Genomic DNA, 20,053 nt, shown 5'->3' on the forward strand with positions numbered 1-20,053 from the left:
CTTTCTCCAACCCAGGTTTTCCTTGCTAGTCAACAAATTCCCAGTGTGTACCCGAAGGTCTGGTAACATTGTGACTACTGTACTCATTCCTGGGTGAGCCATGTCACCTTGAGTAAGTCACATAGTCTTACAACCATCAGTTTCTACACCTAATAAATGGATTCTCACAATTCAGCCCTTACAGTTGTGTTGGAAAGTCCTAGCAAAGTGACATATGAAACATATATGCAGGTACAATGGGTAATTAATCAAAAGCAATCCTTGTTATGAAAGTACCATGTGTGTTCACAAGCCTGTGTCAGCCATATGTTTCATACTTAATAATCTTTCTTGTTCTGCCTAGCCAAAAAGTGTATGCTATGGAACAAATAGGGCTGGTAGCTCGCTAAGTCCCTTGTTCTTGATGCTCACTCCATCAACAAAAGTCCCCATCTTTGAAGCTTAGGAATTTTCAGTCATCAATTGAAAGGTAGAATGTGCCAAATTCCATACCCGACTCACAGTGTTTGTGTGCCCCAAGAATGGGAATGCTAATTTGCCAGAGAGCTTGAGATAGTATCATGTAAGACTAGATATTTGGTTTTTGTTGTTGTTTGTTTTGTTTTGGGGGACAGGGTTTCTCTGTGTAACAGAGAGGAAAAAGGTCCTGTGTATATATGTGTGTGTAGTGACCTGAAAAGAAAACCAAGTGTATGAGTCACTTTTGAGGCTCTGCCAAAATACCTGAGATAAACAACTTAAAAGGAGTGGGGCAAGTCTAGCTTCGTGGATTCAAACTGTGGACACTTTAGCTTGGACCAGCACAGGATGAAAGGGCATTCAGAGGGAAGCAGCTCACCTGGCAACTGCCAGGAAACAGTGGGGAGGGCAGGGCATATACATCCAAACCATGCTGCCAGGGACGACCTCCTCCCACTACCACCATCTCTTTGTAATGTCATCAAAGTACGAATCTATCAGTGTGTTAATCTACTGATGAGGTTAAAGCCCCTGGTACCCAGGCAGTTCCTAAAAGCTCGTCAGCTGTCGCCTAAGACTTTAACCCATTTAAGTCTTTGGAGGACATTTGAGATTCAAATCATGAATTCCTAGAGAGCATGGAATTGTGGCTGTTAAGAGAACAGAGACTTTCACAGAGCTGACTGTGAAACAAATTGTCAAGCCCTGCACGCCCTCCAGGATGATAAAGATATTGAGTTTGTTGTTGTTGTTGTTGTTTTTCAACCTGGAAACAACAACCAAAGCCCCTTTAGGACTTAAGAGAAATAAAATCATGGGTGTGAGAAGTGGGAGGGGAAAGACACACGAAGTCACAGTTTGAGAGATGATGGAAGGGGTCACTTGGATGATGAGGAAGAGATGATTACTTGGATGATGATGAGAGAGTCCATTCATGGGTTAGGAGGAAAGAGGCAGTGAGAAGGGTTAAAACTGACCACTCAGCAACAGTGAATGAACGAACCAGGACCCGGCCTGGCACACTGGTTATCAGTTATTTCCCCTCTTAACCTAAGACTCGACCTGGCCTTCATCTGCTGAAATTCTGCGTAGATGGGCACACCCATTTTACCTGCTAGTTTTCTTTGGTGTTTTTAATGTATATCAGGTATTAGAGCCATTTCCTTAGATCACGTAGGCCTCAGATCACGGCTGTGATGAATAACTGCTGCCTGACACACACGTTCCTTCTTCTGAGACAAGGGCACAAAGGTATCAGCTTAGAGAAGGAAGAACAGGCCAAAATAAGAGCAGAAATGTTTTGAAGGAAGAAGGGTGAGAGAACTCCCAGACGGTGATTTCAGAGTAAGAGAGCAGAACGGACAGGTTAGAGTGGAAGGCCGGACAGAAATGCAAAATGTCTCCTGCAGCTCTGAACAGCTGAGCAAAGAGCCGGGCGTGGGTCTTTCCTAGTCCGTGGGTCGCCCGACATTTGGTCTCCAACAGAGACCTTTTAAAGCGTGTTAGAGCAGAGATGGTCCTCCTCCCAACTGCTTTGGTTGGCACTCTCTGAAAAAATACAGCAAAGGGATCACTACCTTTTTGTTCCCCTTGGGAGAAAAAAAAAGAAATTTGTAAATCAGAGAAGCCCCGAAAGAAGGGAGTTGGGGAAATGTTCAATTTCTTCTTCATTACTATTACTCTGTGGACCAGATTGAATTATTGTATTTATTTCTTTATTATGTATACAATATTCTGTCTGAATGTATGTCTGCAGGCCAGAAGAGGGCACCAGATGTCATTACAGATGGTTGTGAGCCACCATGTGGTTGCTGGGAATTGAACTCAGGACCTTTGGAAGAACAGGCAATGCTCTTAACCACTGAGCCATCTCTCCAGCCCTTCTCTTAGGGTTTCTTATGACTAGTGTGAAGTTGTCTATTTAAACCAAGACAATTCTAAATTGCCCACAGAATGCACAGATAAAAAGTGTAATAATTTAGTTGTTATACTCTGTCCATTGTTTGAAATGCAGACAGAAAAAGGAAAGTCCTCAACCTAAACAAACAGCAAGGTGAAGCCTGTTAAAACCTCTAAAGACTTACTATAGGAAATTACGAAGCAGTGTAAATAGAGGCAAGGCCAGGGAGTCTCCTGCCAGTAGCTGGTCCAGCTCTGGGAGATGAATGGACAGATCATCTTTTTGGCCCTTTGCATTTCTGACTTTATCTCAGGTTTTGCCATCATTCTCTCAAAGCTCTAAAAATGGTTAAAAAAAATGCAATAGATCATATCTTTAGAAGTTATAAAGAACCTCGGTTTCAAATGCTTCTTCTAGAATGAAGTAAACATTGTTGAATTGACTCTCTTTCAGTGGGCATATCACCACCTTTGTTGGCTACACCCTGTCAGTTGCTATTTACTTTGGATGGTTGAATGCCCTGTTCCCCAGCACACAGCTCCAGGGAAGACAAGAACAATAGTCACTGTATTTTTGGACCAATGTACCTGGGCGTCTTTCTTTTGTGGACATCCTACTCTTGGACCACTGGAGGAGAGGGTAAAGGCAGAGAGGGAGCAGGAAGAGACCACACTGAGTGGTGAGGGCAGCGCACACTACATGTGAGCTGGAATCTCCCAGACACCTGTACTTTGCCCACAGCCCTTCAGTTAGTGAGGCTATTGTTGCCACACACACAGAGGCTGAAGAGAGCAATATTGCTTTGCATATTTCAAGAATGGTCTAAAAGATGGAAAGTTATGGCGAGGGCAGTGTTTTGTCTCTGGATCTCTCTTGCAAAGTCAGAAATGAGGGAATGCTTTTTGCATAAAGAAGAAAAAAGTAAGTAAGAAGTGATTTTTTTCTTCTCTGAGTTTGATTTATGAAGTTTTGATGATTCTCATGTGTATTTTTTCATATTTTAAAAATAGTATGGTATTTATTTGTAGGCCTCATATTCCAACTCAAAACACTGGTATCTTGAGTTTTTCTCAGCTTGTGAAATTCTCAATTATTTTACTGTCAGAATTTTCTCCCATTTGATAAATTTCTAAAAGAAGTTCTGTCTAGACATGTACCCAGAATTGGAAAAGAGACACAGGCACCTAGATGAATCGAGAAGGAAAACATTTTAACAATGTTTTTGTCAATAGATCTTTAGACATCACAAGTATTAATTATTCAAAACTGTGCTGGTCTCTACTCTGATTTTACACCCTAGTAATGGCCTCACAAACACTCAATAATGTCCTTACTGTTAATTATTCATGCACAGTGCTAGCCTTCATTCTGATTTTACACATGTGGGCATGGTCTCACAAACATTTCATAAAAATCTTTAATTTTCCACAACTTATTTTTTCTTCCTCCAAAAATTAGATTATGGCATTTTTGTGATGAGGAAACACATACAAATTCAAACTGACAGCAATCCATGGGTCCCTAATATTCAAGGATGCCCTGGGATACAACACTCACTTTATAAAATGATTATTAATGACCTGTCCACAGAACTACTTAAGGATCATTTCATTTCAAATTAGCCAGATTATGCAGACATAGTAAGGTCTAATATTCCTTCCAATAGAAAGAAACACACACATACACACACACACACACACAGAGAGAGAGAGAGAGAGAGAGAGAGGGAGAGAGAGAGAGAAAGAAAGAGATTCATAAAGACAGTGAGAAAGAATTGCAAAAAGAGGAAAGTAAAAAAGACAGTGAGCAAGAGAAAAGAATTGGCAAAGAATTGATGAAATTATTTCATGGCTTACAGAACCCAAAAATCATCCCTTTTTTTCAACTCTGTACTGTTTATCTGAAGTCCTTTCCCTATGGGGTTAATATTAAAGCTACAGCATTGTACTGGCAACAAGGCAGGTGGGAGCCAAAGCATTTGCCAACTGATGGAGAAGTCTAGGGTTGAGAACCTTCCTGGTGAACAGGAAACACTGATAACCAAAGGCAAGAGGTTCATATTTGGAGAACACCTTTTATAAAGCAAATAGCTCAAACTTAAACTGAATCTGACACCATGGTGAAGCCACTACCATCCACAACTTAACTCAGGCTTTTTCAACAAAGACAGAGATTGTTTTGTGGATGAGCACGCTCCCAATCAAATTTAGTCGATTAGCCAGTAGCCAATCAAACCAATAGAGTGCTATAGTTTCTTTTCTTTTGGGCTTGTTTAGAGATGCAGACCTCACTGGCATCAATGTCAGTAAGTGTGAACATTAGCTGACAGTTTTGTATCTGTTATGGATCAGGAATTCATGAAATGATTCTGTCATACCTTTGAAAATGTCTTTGAAATAACTTGATGAAGTAAGAGCTATTCCATCTTCAGATGTGCCCATTGAGACCTGACCTCAGTCACCTGCCCAAAAGAGTAGAGCTGGCAAATAGCACAACCAAGATGCATACCCAGCACTGTCTGGCCTCAGAATCAGCTCCTGTCCCCATGATATTGTCCTCTCATTAGGGACAGCTTTGTGTCAGGCCCCCGATGGTCCTGGACACTCAAAAACTCACAACAGAATGCCAATCTTCTGACACTAAAAACCACACTGTGCATACATAGCCTTGGAGTCCCCTAACATGCAAGGTCAGAGCGTGGTGCCGAGCAATGTTTGAAAATGTATCTGTCGAACTGAATCCACACAGGCAGACTCTTTGTTCTGATAATTCATCATCTCTCTCTACTATGAAATCCATAAAATTTAGTCATAAGGATAATGTTATTGAGCAAGAGCAAGATGGCATGATGAATAATAGATTTCAATCTATTAAGCACAGAGCTGCAGCAACCGTTTAACAGGATAATGCGGGGATTATTATAGAATCTAAAGAGATTACTGTAAGTGGTGCATGATCCCTTTCCTATCCATCAAAGTAAAACAATGCAGAGGAGTGGGCCTTCATGTGGATTTGCTGCTGTGTGAGAGCCATGTGGAGCTGTTGGCTATATTAGTTACAACACACATGCTCTGTTCTAAACAGCTATGCTGCCCAGCAAAAGCTAATCCGTTTGACCTTAAATGTGCTCCTGGCTGGAAATGGGGGTGAGGTCAAACCAGACAGTGTCTTCAATCTGCCTAGTTCAAAGACCAAGCTGTTAAAGGGTAGAAATGGACTCTATGTTCATGCAATTGGAAATTCTCCCTTCACTTTCTTCCTTTAATGCAATTAAATTTTACATGTATGAGTGTTATGTTTTTGTGCCCTGTGAGAGCAATGCCCACAGACTCTAAAGAAGGGAGTTGGATCCTCTGGAACTGGAATTACTGCCATGTGAATTCTGGGAGTCAAACTCAAGTCCTCAGAAAGGGTAGCCAGGGCTCTTCACCTCTGGGCTGTCTCTCCAGTTGTTTGTTTCCATAAATATATTGCAAAAGTGTTCCATGTCTGGATACTCAAAATATCCTTCATGACAAAGACCAGTAGCTTTTGAGCTCAGCTGGAGGGCAGATCTACATGTGTGAGGCCAAAGGAAGGGTGCCAAGGACCCTAGCAGGAAAGTAAACATGGACTGGAGGGATGGGTGAGTGTGGGAAACATTTGCCTTGCAAGCATAATGCCTGAGTTCAATTCACTACAGGCACATAAAAAGTTAATTGTGGCAGCTCATGCTTGTAATCTCAATGCTGGGGAACTGAAGGGTGGAGGATAGATGGGATTTACTGACCAGCCAGCCTAGCCTACTTGGAAAGTTTAGGACAACTGAGAGACTCTGTTACCAAGACTGGCAAGTGGCAACTTAGAAACAATGCCTAATTTCCGGTTATCCTCTGGTCTCTAAATGTACACATATACATGTGAACGTAAAACTGCAAGTGCGCACATGCACGCGCGCGTGTACACACACACACACCTGCACAATGCACACACACACAAATATATATATACATGCACACACATATGCACATGTGCAAACAGACACACACACACAAATACACATATGTACATACACACATACTCAATGAAACTACCGTCTCTCCAGGACACCAGACATGCCAAGACATGATTAAGAACATGGCAGTGTCCACGGAGTCAAAGAAACGAAACCACTTTCTGGAATTTTCTCATTGCACTCACAGTTTTAATGAAATTCATTTTGACGAAGATAAGACAAAAGCTAAAATACTACTACACAAACTTTCCACGGTTGCAATGAGAAAAAGTTCATGTGTGCATGTGGTACCTCTAACGTCACAGTGAACAAGCCAGCCCTAGTACTGGGCTCCACGTCTGCCTCTCTCCTATCAGCTGTTGTCTTAACTAATGTGTCCTCTCTGGATCTGAATTTCTTTGTCTATAAGAAAAGAAAATCAACTTAAAATTGTTGTCTAGCTCTAAAACAAGTGATCTCCTATGATAGGAAAAATATGTCCTGCCGTTTGTAGCCGTTCCCTGTCTTCTACAGTAGATAGCTCCTGAGGAGTAGACAATCTGTTGTTCTCAGCGGTCATAAGTGTGGTCACCCTGTTGGTACAGCTAAGCCAGTATTAAATTGTCTCATATATTTAAAGGGGAGAGATTGGGAAATCCCTAGAGAGAGCATTCTGAAAATGAAGCTGTAGCTCATGAAGCTAAGTGCTAGGAGTAGGAGGGGAGAGAAGAGCCAAGAGCAGAAGCTAAGAAAATGGAGCTTACGGGATTCCATTAATCCTTCCTTAGCTTCGGATTCTAAACTCTCAATAAACCGTATGCTCTCTGATGATGCTTGAGGGCAAGAGGACTTTTATTCTGAAGATAACTATGATAATCTCTGATGATGCTTGAATGCAAGAGGACTTTTATTCTGAAGATAACTATGATAATCTCTGATGATGCTTGAATGCAAGAGAACTTTTATTCTGAAGATAACTATGATAATCTCTGATGATGCTTGAGTGCAAGAGGACTTTTATTCTGAAGATAACTATGATAATTTCTGATGATGCTTGAGTACAAGAGGATTTTTATTCTAAAGATAACTATGATAATCTCTGATGATGCTTGAGTGCAAGAGGACTTTTATTCTGAAGACAACTATGATAATCTCTGATGATGCTTGAGTGCAAGAGGACTTTTATTCTGAAGATAACTATGATAATCCAGCCTCAGAGGCTTCAGGGAGGGAGGCAAGGAGAAGTGCTGTGAGCAACCAGTCTAAACTTGTGGGATCGATTGGCTAGCATCATAGTCTGAAGTAGCCCCTGGCTGGGCTTTGGCCATCTGAAACCAGGGGTGACTGCATGCAGGGTCAATCCTGCCTGTGACACTTGACACATCTCTAACTCAGACACATTTGAAGATAAAACAGAAAAGCTGGAACCAAGGTGGTAAACAGGGCACCAGGAAGAGCAGGCTCTGTAGATTGTCTTTAAGTACTTCTTTTTTTTTTTCCATTCAGAAAGAAAAGAAATTTAAAAGATATGTGCCAACTAAACACATTGAGGGCTAGATTCTTTGAAAGAGGCATTACTAGCTGGGTGGTGGTGGCGCACGCCTTTAATCCCAGAACTTGGGAGGCAGAGGCAGGCGGATCTCTGTGAGTTCGAGGCCAGCCTGGTCTACAAGAGCTAGTTCCAGGACAGGAACCAAAAAGCTACGGAGAAACCCTGTCTCTAAAAATCCAAAAAAAAAGAAAAGAAAAGAAAAGAAAGAAAGAGGCATTACTGAATCAAAGAATGTTCAAGGGAGACTGGGTAAGTCATGAAGTACCTACAGCCCTGCAGGAGTGAGGCCAACTGGGTCTGATAGCTTGGAGGAAGTACAAAGGAGGTTTGGGGAGTGTGGTGGTTGTGTTGAATGGTGTTTAAAGATTTTTTATATGGAAAAGGCACCAGGGTGTTGTCTCTAAAGGGCGGGAAACAAAAGTGAGACATACATCAAGGTAGAAATGAGGAAAAATCTGTAAAGCGCCCAGCATAGAGTAAGAATTGTAGAACTGAGCATTAAGTAAAACTAAATGGACTTTGTTTTTAGAGGTATCTACAGAATAGAGTTGTCACAGTGCTGGTGACGGGAAGGAGACAATTGTGATATAAGTAGGTAACAGTATTATGATGGATGGAGAACTCATTCAGCATCGGACCATGTCAAATCCAGGCCCAAAAGGTTCCCTGAGCCAGCTGCAAAACTTGGGTTCAGTTCTACGCACATTAAATGCTTTAAGGCAAAGCCACCTTCCCTGTTCTGAATGGTCTTGGTATCAGCTCCCTTCTCAAAAGATTCATCCTAGTCTTGACAGATCAATTAAGCCATATTGTGGGTTAAGTTCTAATAAAACTGAAGTATGGAAAAAGTAGTGCAGTCCTGAAAAGAAGGGTGATGTCCCAGGGAAGTGTCACGGAGCCCTGCAACAACACAGGTGGAATTCTGAAGACCATAGAACCCAGGATTTACAGGACGGGGTCATCTCACAGTGCATAAGAGCACTTGCTGCACAAACACCAAGATCTGAGTTCAAATCCCAATGTGAAAAGTTGTGTGTAGTCACATCTGTACCTGCAACCCTGGCACTGTAGGGGCTGGGGACAGGAGAACATCAGTGACAGGCTCCAGGCTCAGTGAGAGTTCCTGCTGCTGCAAGGGATCGAGGCAAAGAGTGACAGAACGGCTCAACCCAAGTCCTACTCTGACAACTGCATGCACTCATGGACACAAGCACTCACAGGGCACATGCACATGCATACACACACTCACCATACATAATCATTCACACATGCAGTCACTTATACATACACACACTTATTCACACATACACAGTCACTTATACACACACTTACACACACTCATTCACACATACACACCTGTACACACTCACACACACTCATTCACACATACACACTTATACACACTCACACATTCATTCACACATACACACTTATACACACTCATTCACACATACACAATTACACATACACTCACACACATTCACACGTGCACACTTATATACACACACTCACACACACTCATTCACACATACACACTTATACACACACTCACACACTCATTCACACATACACAGTCACTTATAGACACACACTTATTCACACATACACAGTGACACACTCACACACACTCATTCACATATACACAGTCACTTATACACACTCACTCACACACACTCATTCACACCCACACACTTATACACACTCATTTACACATACACAGTCACTTATACACATACACACTCACTCACACACACTCATTCACACCCACACACTTATACACACTCATTTACACATACACAGTCACTTATACACATACACACTAATTCACACCCACACACTTATACACACTCACACACACTCATTTACACATACACAGTCACTTATATACACACTCACTCACACACTCATTCACACATACACAGTCACTTGTACACACACTTACACACTAACTCACAGACACTCATTCTCATGTACAGTCATCATACATACTCACACACTCATTCACACATACACAGTCACTTATACACATACACACTCATTTACACATACAGTCACTTATACACTCACACACTCACTCACACATAGTCATTTATACACACACAAACTCACACTCTCTCTCACACACAATTTAATTTTTGAAGACGAGCTCTTCACAATGAGGTGATATGTACATGACTTCAGAGTTTACATATCTCTTGTTATCACATCACCACCTCCTCTTAGACCAAGCAGAGGCAGATGCTTTCGTCTCAGATCATTCAAGCTACTAGATAGCTACATATGAAACTCTAAAAGCCACAGAAATGAAGAATCATAGCAGAAGGCATAGGGTAGTGGCATCTGTCAGAAAAGAACAATGATCAACGTAAGACAGAAAGTGCGATACTGGCGTGGGCCTGAGTAACACTGTCTAAGAACAACACGTACAATCCTGTAGAAGCACAGGGGTGAGGAAGAGCCACTGGCCACTGAGCCATTGCTGTGCAGAGGAGGGCAGCTGGAACAGGGAAGGGGAGGGACGGATATTAATTAAGCAGCTAGTTTGGTGTATCCAGGTGTTAGATAATTTACACGGATCATCTCGGCTAATCATCCTCTTGAGAAAAAAGAAAATAAAGCATCCTCATTGTTTACACAAGAAAATTAGGGTGATGTTTAATACATTCGCTCGGTCGCCATATGGGAATGGACTATAGAAATGGATAACTATTTTGAGAAGTCACCAAAAGAATCTCTTAGAATTTTTTCGAGACCAAAATGATTGCGTTAGCAAGTCACTTTGTAGTCAGTGACTCCTCGGAAATGCTTTCTCTAGCGTGCAGGAAGAGCACGCTCCTTTTGCCTTACAGCAGTACTATGACAATATTAAAAACTAAGAGCCAACCCAGGCATCTTTTTACAAAATAACTTAGAATTAATCTAAATTCTAAATTAGTCGGAAGGAAATAAAAATGGTGAAAACTGTGAAATTAAATTTAGTCAAGTACCTTGGAAATACATTCCCTTTCCTTAAATTTCTATTACTGTCAGTTTTGTGTAAAATGGGAAGGATTTCATGAGATTCTCACTCAAGTTTATCATGTTATACTTTTTGAGTGCGAACAAGTAATGTATAAAATAGTTAAGAATAGCTTCCAATTTACAAAATACATTTAATATTATCAAATGTTAATCTCTATGGAAAGGTCTAGAACATGGTAGGTACTTTATACCACGAGCTTGTAAAAAGTAGGAAGTAGGTCCGCGCAGTCCGGAACTGCGGGGTGGCCGCCGCGGGAACAAGAGAGGGTCTGTTGTAACCTGTTGAGTAACTATGGAAGACTATATCAAGATAGAGAAGATTGGAGAAGGTACTTATGGTGTGGTGTATAAGGGTAGACACAGGACTACTGGCCAGATAGTGGCCATGAAGAAAATCAGACTTGAAAGTGAGGAAGAAGGAGTGCCTAGTACTGCCATCCGGGAGATTTCTCTATTAAAAGAACTCCGCCATCCAAATATAGTCAGTCTTCAGGATGTGCTCATGCAGGACTCCAGATTGTATCTCATTTTTGAATTCCTGTCCATGGATCTCAAGAAGTACTTGGATTCTATCCCTCCCGGTCAGTTCATGGATTCTTCACTCGTTAAGAGTTACCTGTACCAAATCCTCCAGGGGATTGTGTTTTGTCACTCACGAAGAGTTCTCCACAGAGACTTGAAACCTCAAAATCTATTGATCGATGACAAAGGCACAATCAAACTGGCATATTTTGGCCTTGCCAGAGCTTTTGGGATACCGATTAGGGTGTACACACACGAGGTAGTGACGCTGTGGTACCGATCTCCAGAAGTGTTGCTGGGATCAGCTCGTTACTCCACCCCTGTTGACATCTGGAGTATAGGTACCATATTTGCAGAACTGGCAACGAAGAAGCCACTTTTCCATGGCGATTCAGAGATTGACCAGCTCTTCAGGATTTTTCAGAGCTCTGGGCACTCCTAACAACAAAGTGTGGCCGGAAGTAGAGTCTCTGCAGGACTACAAGAACACGTTTCCCAAGTGGAAGCCAGGGAGCCTCGCATCCCACGTCAAGAACCTGGATGAAAACGGCTTGGATTTGCTCTCAAAAATGCTTGTCTATGATCCTGCCAAACGAATCTCTGGCAAAATGGCCCTGAAGCACCCGTACTTTGATGACTTGGACAATCAGATTAAGAAGATGTAGTTTTCTGTGGCAGTCCCTGCCTGCTGTGGCAGGGCCACGTAGTGACATTTACTGTTGGCTCTCTTCCTGTCTTGTATATTTTCTTCTGTTTGTTTGTTTGTTTGTAAACCATCACCTGGACTTTTCCTAATTTCATACATATAACTTAATTAACATGTAAATATTCCATATGAATTTAAATATAATAATTCTGTATATGTGTAAAAAAAAAAAAGTAGGAAGTAAGGGCTGGGGTGGAAGAAACCTCTTTCCACTGTCTGCTCTTTCTTTTTCACTAAACTATTTCAAATCAATTGGCACCATTCCATTAAAAAAAAAAAAAAGACAAATATGGAAAAGTTCAATGAATCCTAAGTCACACAAACTGCCACTGGCTATTCCAGTTCACCCCAGTTTCTGTAGTGCAAAATGCCTCTGAGTTTACACTTGGGGAGTGTCCTCCCAAAATGAGCTCACTCTGTCAAGAGGCGGGCGTAAGGCACAGAAGAATCACTCCAGGAGAAAAGAGAGAGCTTTCTGAGGAAAATCAATGGTGGCATGGCTGGAGGCACCTCGGTAGCACCCACACTTCTGCCCAGGAGTAAACGCGCATCTGCAGACACAAGGACAGCATGTTCTCTCGAGAAACTGCGGCTCTCCCAAGCATCCTATGTAGTGACCCTGGCAGGTCACAGGGTTGTCACTGATAAGACCACTTCCGTGTCCTCTAACACTGGGCTTCTATTTCCTAAGTCAAACCATTCGAGTCTCCCCTGGCTTGTTAGGACTCTCGTAAATCATGATCTCACGCTGTGAGTCTCTCAACAAGCAGAAGATTGGGGTTTGGGAGATACTGTGATATTTGGTAACGTTTCATTATAATTATTAATGAGGTCCACAATCCTGAAACAAGGTAATCAGAACAGAGAAGAATATGATTATAAGAAATTCAAAAAATATGTCCAAAGCCCTGAGAATACTGAAAATGGAAAAATTAAGCCAAGTGATAAAGAATTATCTCTTTGAAGCAGAGCAGATTCCTGCTGGTAGAGGGGAGGTAAGAATAATTTGAACCATCCAAAGACACTTAAAATCTTCTTAATTCTCCCATTCTCTTACATACATTTTCCGAGCATATAGAAATAATAATGTATGAAGTCTCTCAAAACCACCCAAAGCAAATTTATCAGTGTCCTTTTCAAGCTTATAAAACAATGATTCGTTTGTCTGTCTCCTAAAATGGCAAGACAAAATAATACTTAAAACACACAATAACGAGAATTAATTCTCTGTTGAAATGGCTATAGGTCTAAAATTAAATTAATCCATATCTGTAGATATCAGGGCTCACTGCATCTTAACAGGCAGCGTATGGCTTCACCAAGCAAAGGCACACATGCACACACACAATTGCACACATGAACTCTGTGCACCATCTCTTGACAATTTTATTTTTATATTATGTATATGGTTGCTCTGCCTGCATGTATTTCTGTGCACCACATCTGTTCCTCACGCCTGTAAAGCCAGAAGAGGTTGTTAGATCCCCTGTTATGGGCCACCATGTGAGTCCTGGGAACTGAACCCGGGTCCTCTGGAGAAGCAGACAGTATTCTTAACCACGGATCCATCTCTCCAGCTCTACCTACTTGGTGATTTTAGCTCAAAGAAAATTTGAATGGACTGTTACAAGAAAGTCACCGGGAACCATAACTCTGAAACCAAACCAGATCAAGTCAGACTATCCCTTCATAAACCAGACACATCCCATCTCCTTACAGAAAATAGCTTTTTTTTTCCTTACTGTTTCTAACCCAAACTCAGAGAGATGTTGGTTGCATTTACACTGCGTGCTCAGGCTTGAATCCAGAACTTCACCTTGCCACTGAATTACAGCGCAGTCACTTTGGGGCTGTGTTTTTAAACAAGCAAGCATCAAGATCCATGCTTGTACTTTCCATTTACGTAAATGTCTAAAACTCCGTGTGAATTTGACTCAGATGGGGATATTTGAACAAAACACCATTAAGAATATGTTTACATTGCAAACTTTGCGAAATGTGTAGTCACATCCCACAGATTAGTCGGCTAATGGCTCCAAGGGAACCATCACAGCAGACTACGCCGGTGTGGCAGGAATGAGAAGCTTTCACTTAGAGATAAACTTCCTATGCACTAGGGCTTCAGGTGCAGGGGCTGCATAATAATAAGTAATCACACGAACTAATGAGATGGCGTCCCCCCCTTCTGACCCTCTATGGAAGTTCTGAAACTAGCTCCCAACCTGCACATTGCAACTCCATCAGAGACATCCTCGAGACAGCACAAACCTCAGCTTTTTCATTTTCATTTTTTTTTCTCTCAATATTTGGACAGAAACAGAAGGTCACTATAAGCGGAGTTCCTGAGCTGGCCCATGGGTGAACGCACATCTGTGTATGGATGTCCCTGTCTCATATAAGATGGTGTGTTAATAGCTATTGCAGTGTGTGACCAAAATGCTCCCTGTGGATGTGTTCAATTGGTAGAGTACCTGACCAGCATGGATGGAGTCCTGGCTTTAGTCCCCAGACCTGCGTAAAGCAGACGTGGTGGCCACACTCCTGTAATGGTAGCAGTCAGGTACAGGCCTGAATCATGCTTCTTATGTGTTAGCAAGTGCTCTACCGCTGAGATTGTTTTTCTGAACTAGGTTTTCACTCTACAGCCCATTCTGGCCTTGGACTTGTAATCTTCCTGTCTACATTTACTGATAATTTGGATTATAGGCACATACCATTATGCAAGGATCAGAGAATTTTTTAAAAATTAGACAGGAGAGGGAAAGAAGGAGAACATAAAATAGAAAGGAAAAAAGTTATAGAGGGATGGAAGAAAATAGGGGCTCTGGTTCAAAATAATTGAGTTTCTGTAGTACTCAGAAGATTTCTAGAAGTAAATGACAGAAATAGAATTTAAATATATCCAAGCAAAGGAAAATACATTGGTTGATAGAAACAATGTAAAGAGCTACCTAGTCTTGGCATATAGCTAAGTCTAGTTAGTAAGATTTTTTTTCTCTTTTCACTATGTGGCTCTTTTGCTTTTGAAACACTTTTATTTTTCCAGAAGATTGTCTGCCTATGGTAGGATGCATTCTGGGTAGCCATCAGAAGCTCCAGATTTGTGTTGACTTTGTCATCAAATAAGCATGGGTTGAAACTGGACTCTCTGAACAAGGCGGACAATGAAGGCTGATGAGAAGCCAAGGACAATGGCACTAGGTTTCGATCCTAATACATGAACTGGCTTTGTGGGAGCGTAGCCTGTTTGGATGCTCACCTTCCTGGACCTAGATAGAAGTGGGAGGACCTTGGTCTTCATGTAGAGCAGGGAATTTGGACTGCTCTTCAGTATCGAGAGGGAGGGGGAGTGGACTAGGGGGAGGAGAAGTGGAGTGGGGATAGGGGGAGGGGAACAGGGGGAGGGGGCAATATGTGGGAGGAGGGGGAGGGAAATGGGAAACGGGGAGCAGTTGGAAATTTTAAGTAAAAAAGAATAAAAAAAAAAAAAAAGACAGAGGAATGACCTCTCCTAACATCCACATGTTCACACTAACAGGGTTCCAAGTGACCTTACTGACATCTGATCATGGTGATCAATTATGCCCTCAGAATAGCTCATTCTGATTTGCTCCCCTTATTCTATTCATTCTATGGGGGTGTGATACCTCAGAAGTGTTCTGTGATGGTGGACTTGGAATGGGTTGATAAGAGGAAGGTCAATTTCAAAGTAAAGTGTACAGAAGAGACAAAATGGTAGCTATCACCTCCAGTCCCCTATTGTAAGTTTCCATCATATGCCCTGCTAGCTCCTCCTTACCTGAGGTCATGTTATCTCAGTTGCTCACACACCCCAGGACTCAGGGTTTAAACACCCGCAGAATAAGAAAATATTTTCTCACAACATGGTGCATGAAACACAATACACACTCATTTAAAATAATAACTTACACAAAGCACCTTTTATAAACTGTTAAGAGAAATCACATGAGCATAAACATTTACAGAACTAGAGTGAGCTGTCTCTGACTTTCCTCAAGTTTGAAAACATCAACATGGCCCCCAAATTCAGCCATCCTAAGTGACAAGGGCTGTAGCAGCCAAGACTTCAGCCCCTGCCTCCTTCAGTTCACATCTTTTCATTGCATTCTCTCCTCATTCACGAAGGACTGAAGGTAAAGCTTTAAAATTCCTGTTAATGCCTTAAAACAGAGCTCCTGACCCCCAGGTGGAACCCTCATCCACCTATCCCGCATGGGACAGCAGAGCAGGGAAGAGGCCATGCTGCTAGCTGTCATGTGATTTTTCTCTGCTGTGACTCCCCCACCGATGACACTGACTCCAGCAACTTCAGGGTTCCTTGCAATCAGTTCAGCCTTTCACCTGTTTGTCTAAAATTTCATTTCTAAGCCAATTCTCAAAATGTTCTTCTTACCATGGGTTTGCAATTACATTGGAAAGAGAAGTAATTAGCAATAATAAAACTGGGAGGAAGATGGTGTTTTAATACATGTTTCTTATCACTCACAGTGTCCCGCAGTCAAAATTACTCCTTAGAATGTGTTTTACTTAAACTGAAAAATGGCATGGTAAGTGAACAAAACGTGAATATATTTGAGACAAGATAAGAGCAAAGGTTGTATTGTGAAAAGGAAGACAACGACAATAGCAGTTCATTTCCACGCTTTCCCCGCAGTGACCGGTGCCAACGACAGGGCCATTTCACATCTGTGAAAGTAAGTTTCCTTTGTGAATAACTGAGCGTGACAAAGACTTCTCCCCTAGTGTCACCACGTAGTTGTCACCTGCTGTTGCAGAGAGAGAAAAGAAGCATGAAAACATGATTCTAGAGCAAAGAGGAACTGGGAAAATGAGGAAAGCTGGCAGCTACAACAGCATGTCACAAAAATAATGACAGAAAATACAAAGCGTTCTACTTCAAAAGGAGAAGGAGGAGACAGAATCAGTGGGGTCTGGTAGGAAAGAAATGAGCTTTGGCCAAGAATGTGAGCCCCTGTTTTATAGTACTGTCCCGTATGGGATCAACCCCAGGTCCTGTGTACATGAGGCAAGCGCTCGTCCCTGGAGCTGCCTCCCAGTCTAACTCATAAGTTGTACTAAAGTCTACCTGCATTGCCTCATAGAGCATAACCATCCAACCAAGCAATGACACCAAAATGATATTTGCATCACTTTGCCAATTGGGAAACTGAGATTTAGACTTTGAAGCACTTTTCCCAGGAGAGCAAGGCTATCCATCTTCTGATTCAAACATTGTGTTCTATTTCCACAGCTGCTTCATTTCCTTGCACAGATTAACCACATTCTTTCAGAATTCTAGAATGCAGCATGCCTTTAAAAAGACCCTCTGGTCTATTTTACTGGTTGTGTTTTTACCTCGTGCCATTTCTACATGCTCCACTTGTGATTTTAATCCTCAGCCACTTACTCTGTAGCTCAGTCTCATCTAGAGGGTGATGCCATCTAACACTTCATTACTGAGGACCCAAGTTATGTTTGTGAAATAAAGCAGCCAAAGTCATATCTTAGGCTCGTTAGTTAATGGTGGCTTTAAGAATTGACAAGCATGCCATTCAGTGAAGTATCTGCCTAGAGCCAGAAGCACTGATTGAACACAGTTCCACCATGGCTTTTCAAAATGGGTGGGAACTAAGGAAGGGGTTTTATTGGTGAGTAAGCAGGAAAGACTTCAATCAGTTTGCAACTCAGTCATAAAGACAATCAAGATGCAACCTATCGCACCGTTCCAGGTCATCTTCCAGCAGGGAGAGGCTGCAGGTCTCTGGTCCTCATTCCATAAATACTTACCCCAAGGTCATTACTTCAACCACCCTGAAAATATAGACAAGTGGTTCTCGACCTGTGGGTAGTGACCCATTAAGGGTCAAACAACCCATTCACAGAGGTTGCCTAAGACTATCAGAAAGCACAGATATTTGCATTATGGTTCATAACAGTAGCAAAACGACAGTTATGAAGTATTAATGAAAATAATTTTATGGCTGGGGGTCAGCACAGCATCAGGAACTGTAGTAAAGGGGTTGCAGCATTAGGAAGGTTTAGAACCGCTGGTGTAGACCAGTAATTTCAATTCAGGACATTGGACAGCGCACGGGTTTAATGAAAAATAGAGAGCCATCTGCTGGCCAGGCGTCTATGAGATCTTAGTCCAATTTTACATGCTGGGATTCTAACAAAAAAGAAAAAGTCTGTGTGAGACTCTTTTTCTGACATTTTCCCCCACAATGAGGAGGTCTAAAGAAGCTGACTTCAGTATCGTCCAATATCCCAGTAGCCGAGACTTCTGTGTAACACTGCCGAGGTGTCCTTCCAGACAACCTCCAAGTGTCTGACGAAAGATGAGGAAATATTTGTAAGACAAACTTTGTAAATATACTTTTTGGCTCACAGAAATAATTCTGCAACTAGTTGGCCCAGTTAGTAAATGGTATTGTTGAATAAGAATGTTCCCTCCTCTGTAGTAAATTATATACCACACAAGCATGCTTATGAGGGCCTCATACACACACTTTACACTATACTCACACAAGCATGTGCACGGATGCCTCACACATACACTTTCACCAAGCAGCCTCACTTTTCCCCCACAGTATACAAGTCCCACTCCATTATCCCTCAAAATTGCCTTCTTGGAGAAATGATCAGAATGGGAAACCAGTTTGTTTGTTTGTTTTTGTTTTATTTTGTTTTGTTTTGTTTTAGACAGGGTTTCTCTGTAGCTTTGGATCCTTTCCTAGAACTAGCTCTTGTAGACCAGGCTGGCCTCGAACTCACAGAGATCCACCTGCCTCTGCCTCCCGAGTGCTGGGTTTAAAGGCGTGCGCCACCACCGCTTGGCAAGAATGGTAAACTTTTTAAATCTAAAATATAAACTCTCACATTTACGTAACAATTTAGAATGGAAGACAGATAAGGCGGGAGGAAGCCTGGGGATGCAGGATGGTCCCAGCAGGCGTGTGTGTAGTTGGAGCACTTTGGAGAGCGTCTCTCTAGGAACGCTGTATTTTATGGATTCTCACTGCTGGCATTCTTCAGAGATGCCTTGATTTTGAAAGAATTCATGCATTAATGTGTGCTTAAGATGCTGTCTTGCATAGACTCTTATAGTGACACTTCGAAACATTTGCAGATGGAAAATTGATAAGGTACTTGCTATTCCAAACAAACACAAAGACCTGAGTTTAATTCCCACCAGAACTGAAAGAGTCAGGGGTTCCCTGATGCCCGTGGGGTAAAGAACCAATACTTCAGGAGTGTGCACACCCCCTAACTTCTCTCCCAGAGCTCCCCTTTTTCTTTCCAGCTGCACTGAATACCTTTGCAGTGAGAGCCAGGGCAGCCTCTTGTCACTGCATCCCTGGCCTTTGCAGTGACCCAGGGCAGCCTCTTGTCAATGCATCCCTGGCCTTTGCAGTGAGCCAGGGCAGCCTCTTGTCACTGCATCCCTGGCCTTTGCAGTGACCCATGGCAGCCTCTTGTCACTGCATCCCAGGTCTTTGCAGTGACCCAGGGCAGCCTCCTGTCACTGCATCCCTGGCCTTTGCAGTGACCCAGGGCAGCCTCCTGTCACTGCATCCCTGGCCTTTGCAGTGAACCAGGGCAGCCTCTTGTCACTGCATCCCAGGTCTTTGCTCATCACTTCTCCTCTTTCAGAAAGAAGCAGGCATTTTCATGGTGGCATGGCCATAGATCTTTTCACTTCTTTAAAAAGGGCCATTTTATGGCGTTCCAGGCTAAATACTTTCTGTTTCTGTGAATTGGACTCATTTTTGCTTAAACCCATCTTTCCATTCTTCTACAAAGCAGGACTCCCAACAGTTTCTGATAACTAGTAGGTCCTGTCTTGAAACCTTCCGTAACACTTCATAGTCAGTTGTTCCTATGTCCCCTTGTGTCTTT

The 20,053-nt window shown here is 42.2% G+C and overlaps 1 protein-coding gene and 1 pseudogene across 1 annotated transcript in view; both read left to right on the plus strand.

Annotated features, from left to right (window-relative positions):
- Kcnmb2 (potassium calcium-activated channel subfamily M regulatory beta subunit 2) overlaps positions 1 to 20,053 on the plus strand; it is a 257,948-nt gene that overhangs the window by 20,321 nt on the left and 217,574 nt on the right. The gene's annotated exons all lie outside the window — the stretch shown is intronic.
- On the plus strand, positions 11,141 to 12,255 carry LOC130865900 (cyclin-dependent kinase 1-like; annotated as a pseudogene).

The sequence above is a fragment of the Chionomys nivalis genome, chromosome 24, assembly GCF_950005125.1.
Source record: "Chionomys nivalis chromosome 24, mChiNiv1.1, whole genome shotgun sequence".
Classification (NCBI taxonomy): Eukaryota; Metazoa; Chordata; class Mammalia; order Rodentia; family Cricetidae; genus Chionomys; species Chionomys nivalis.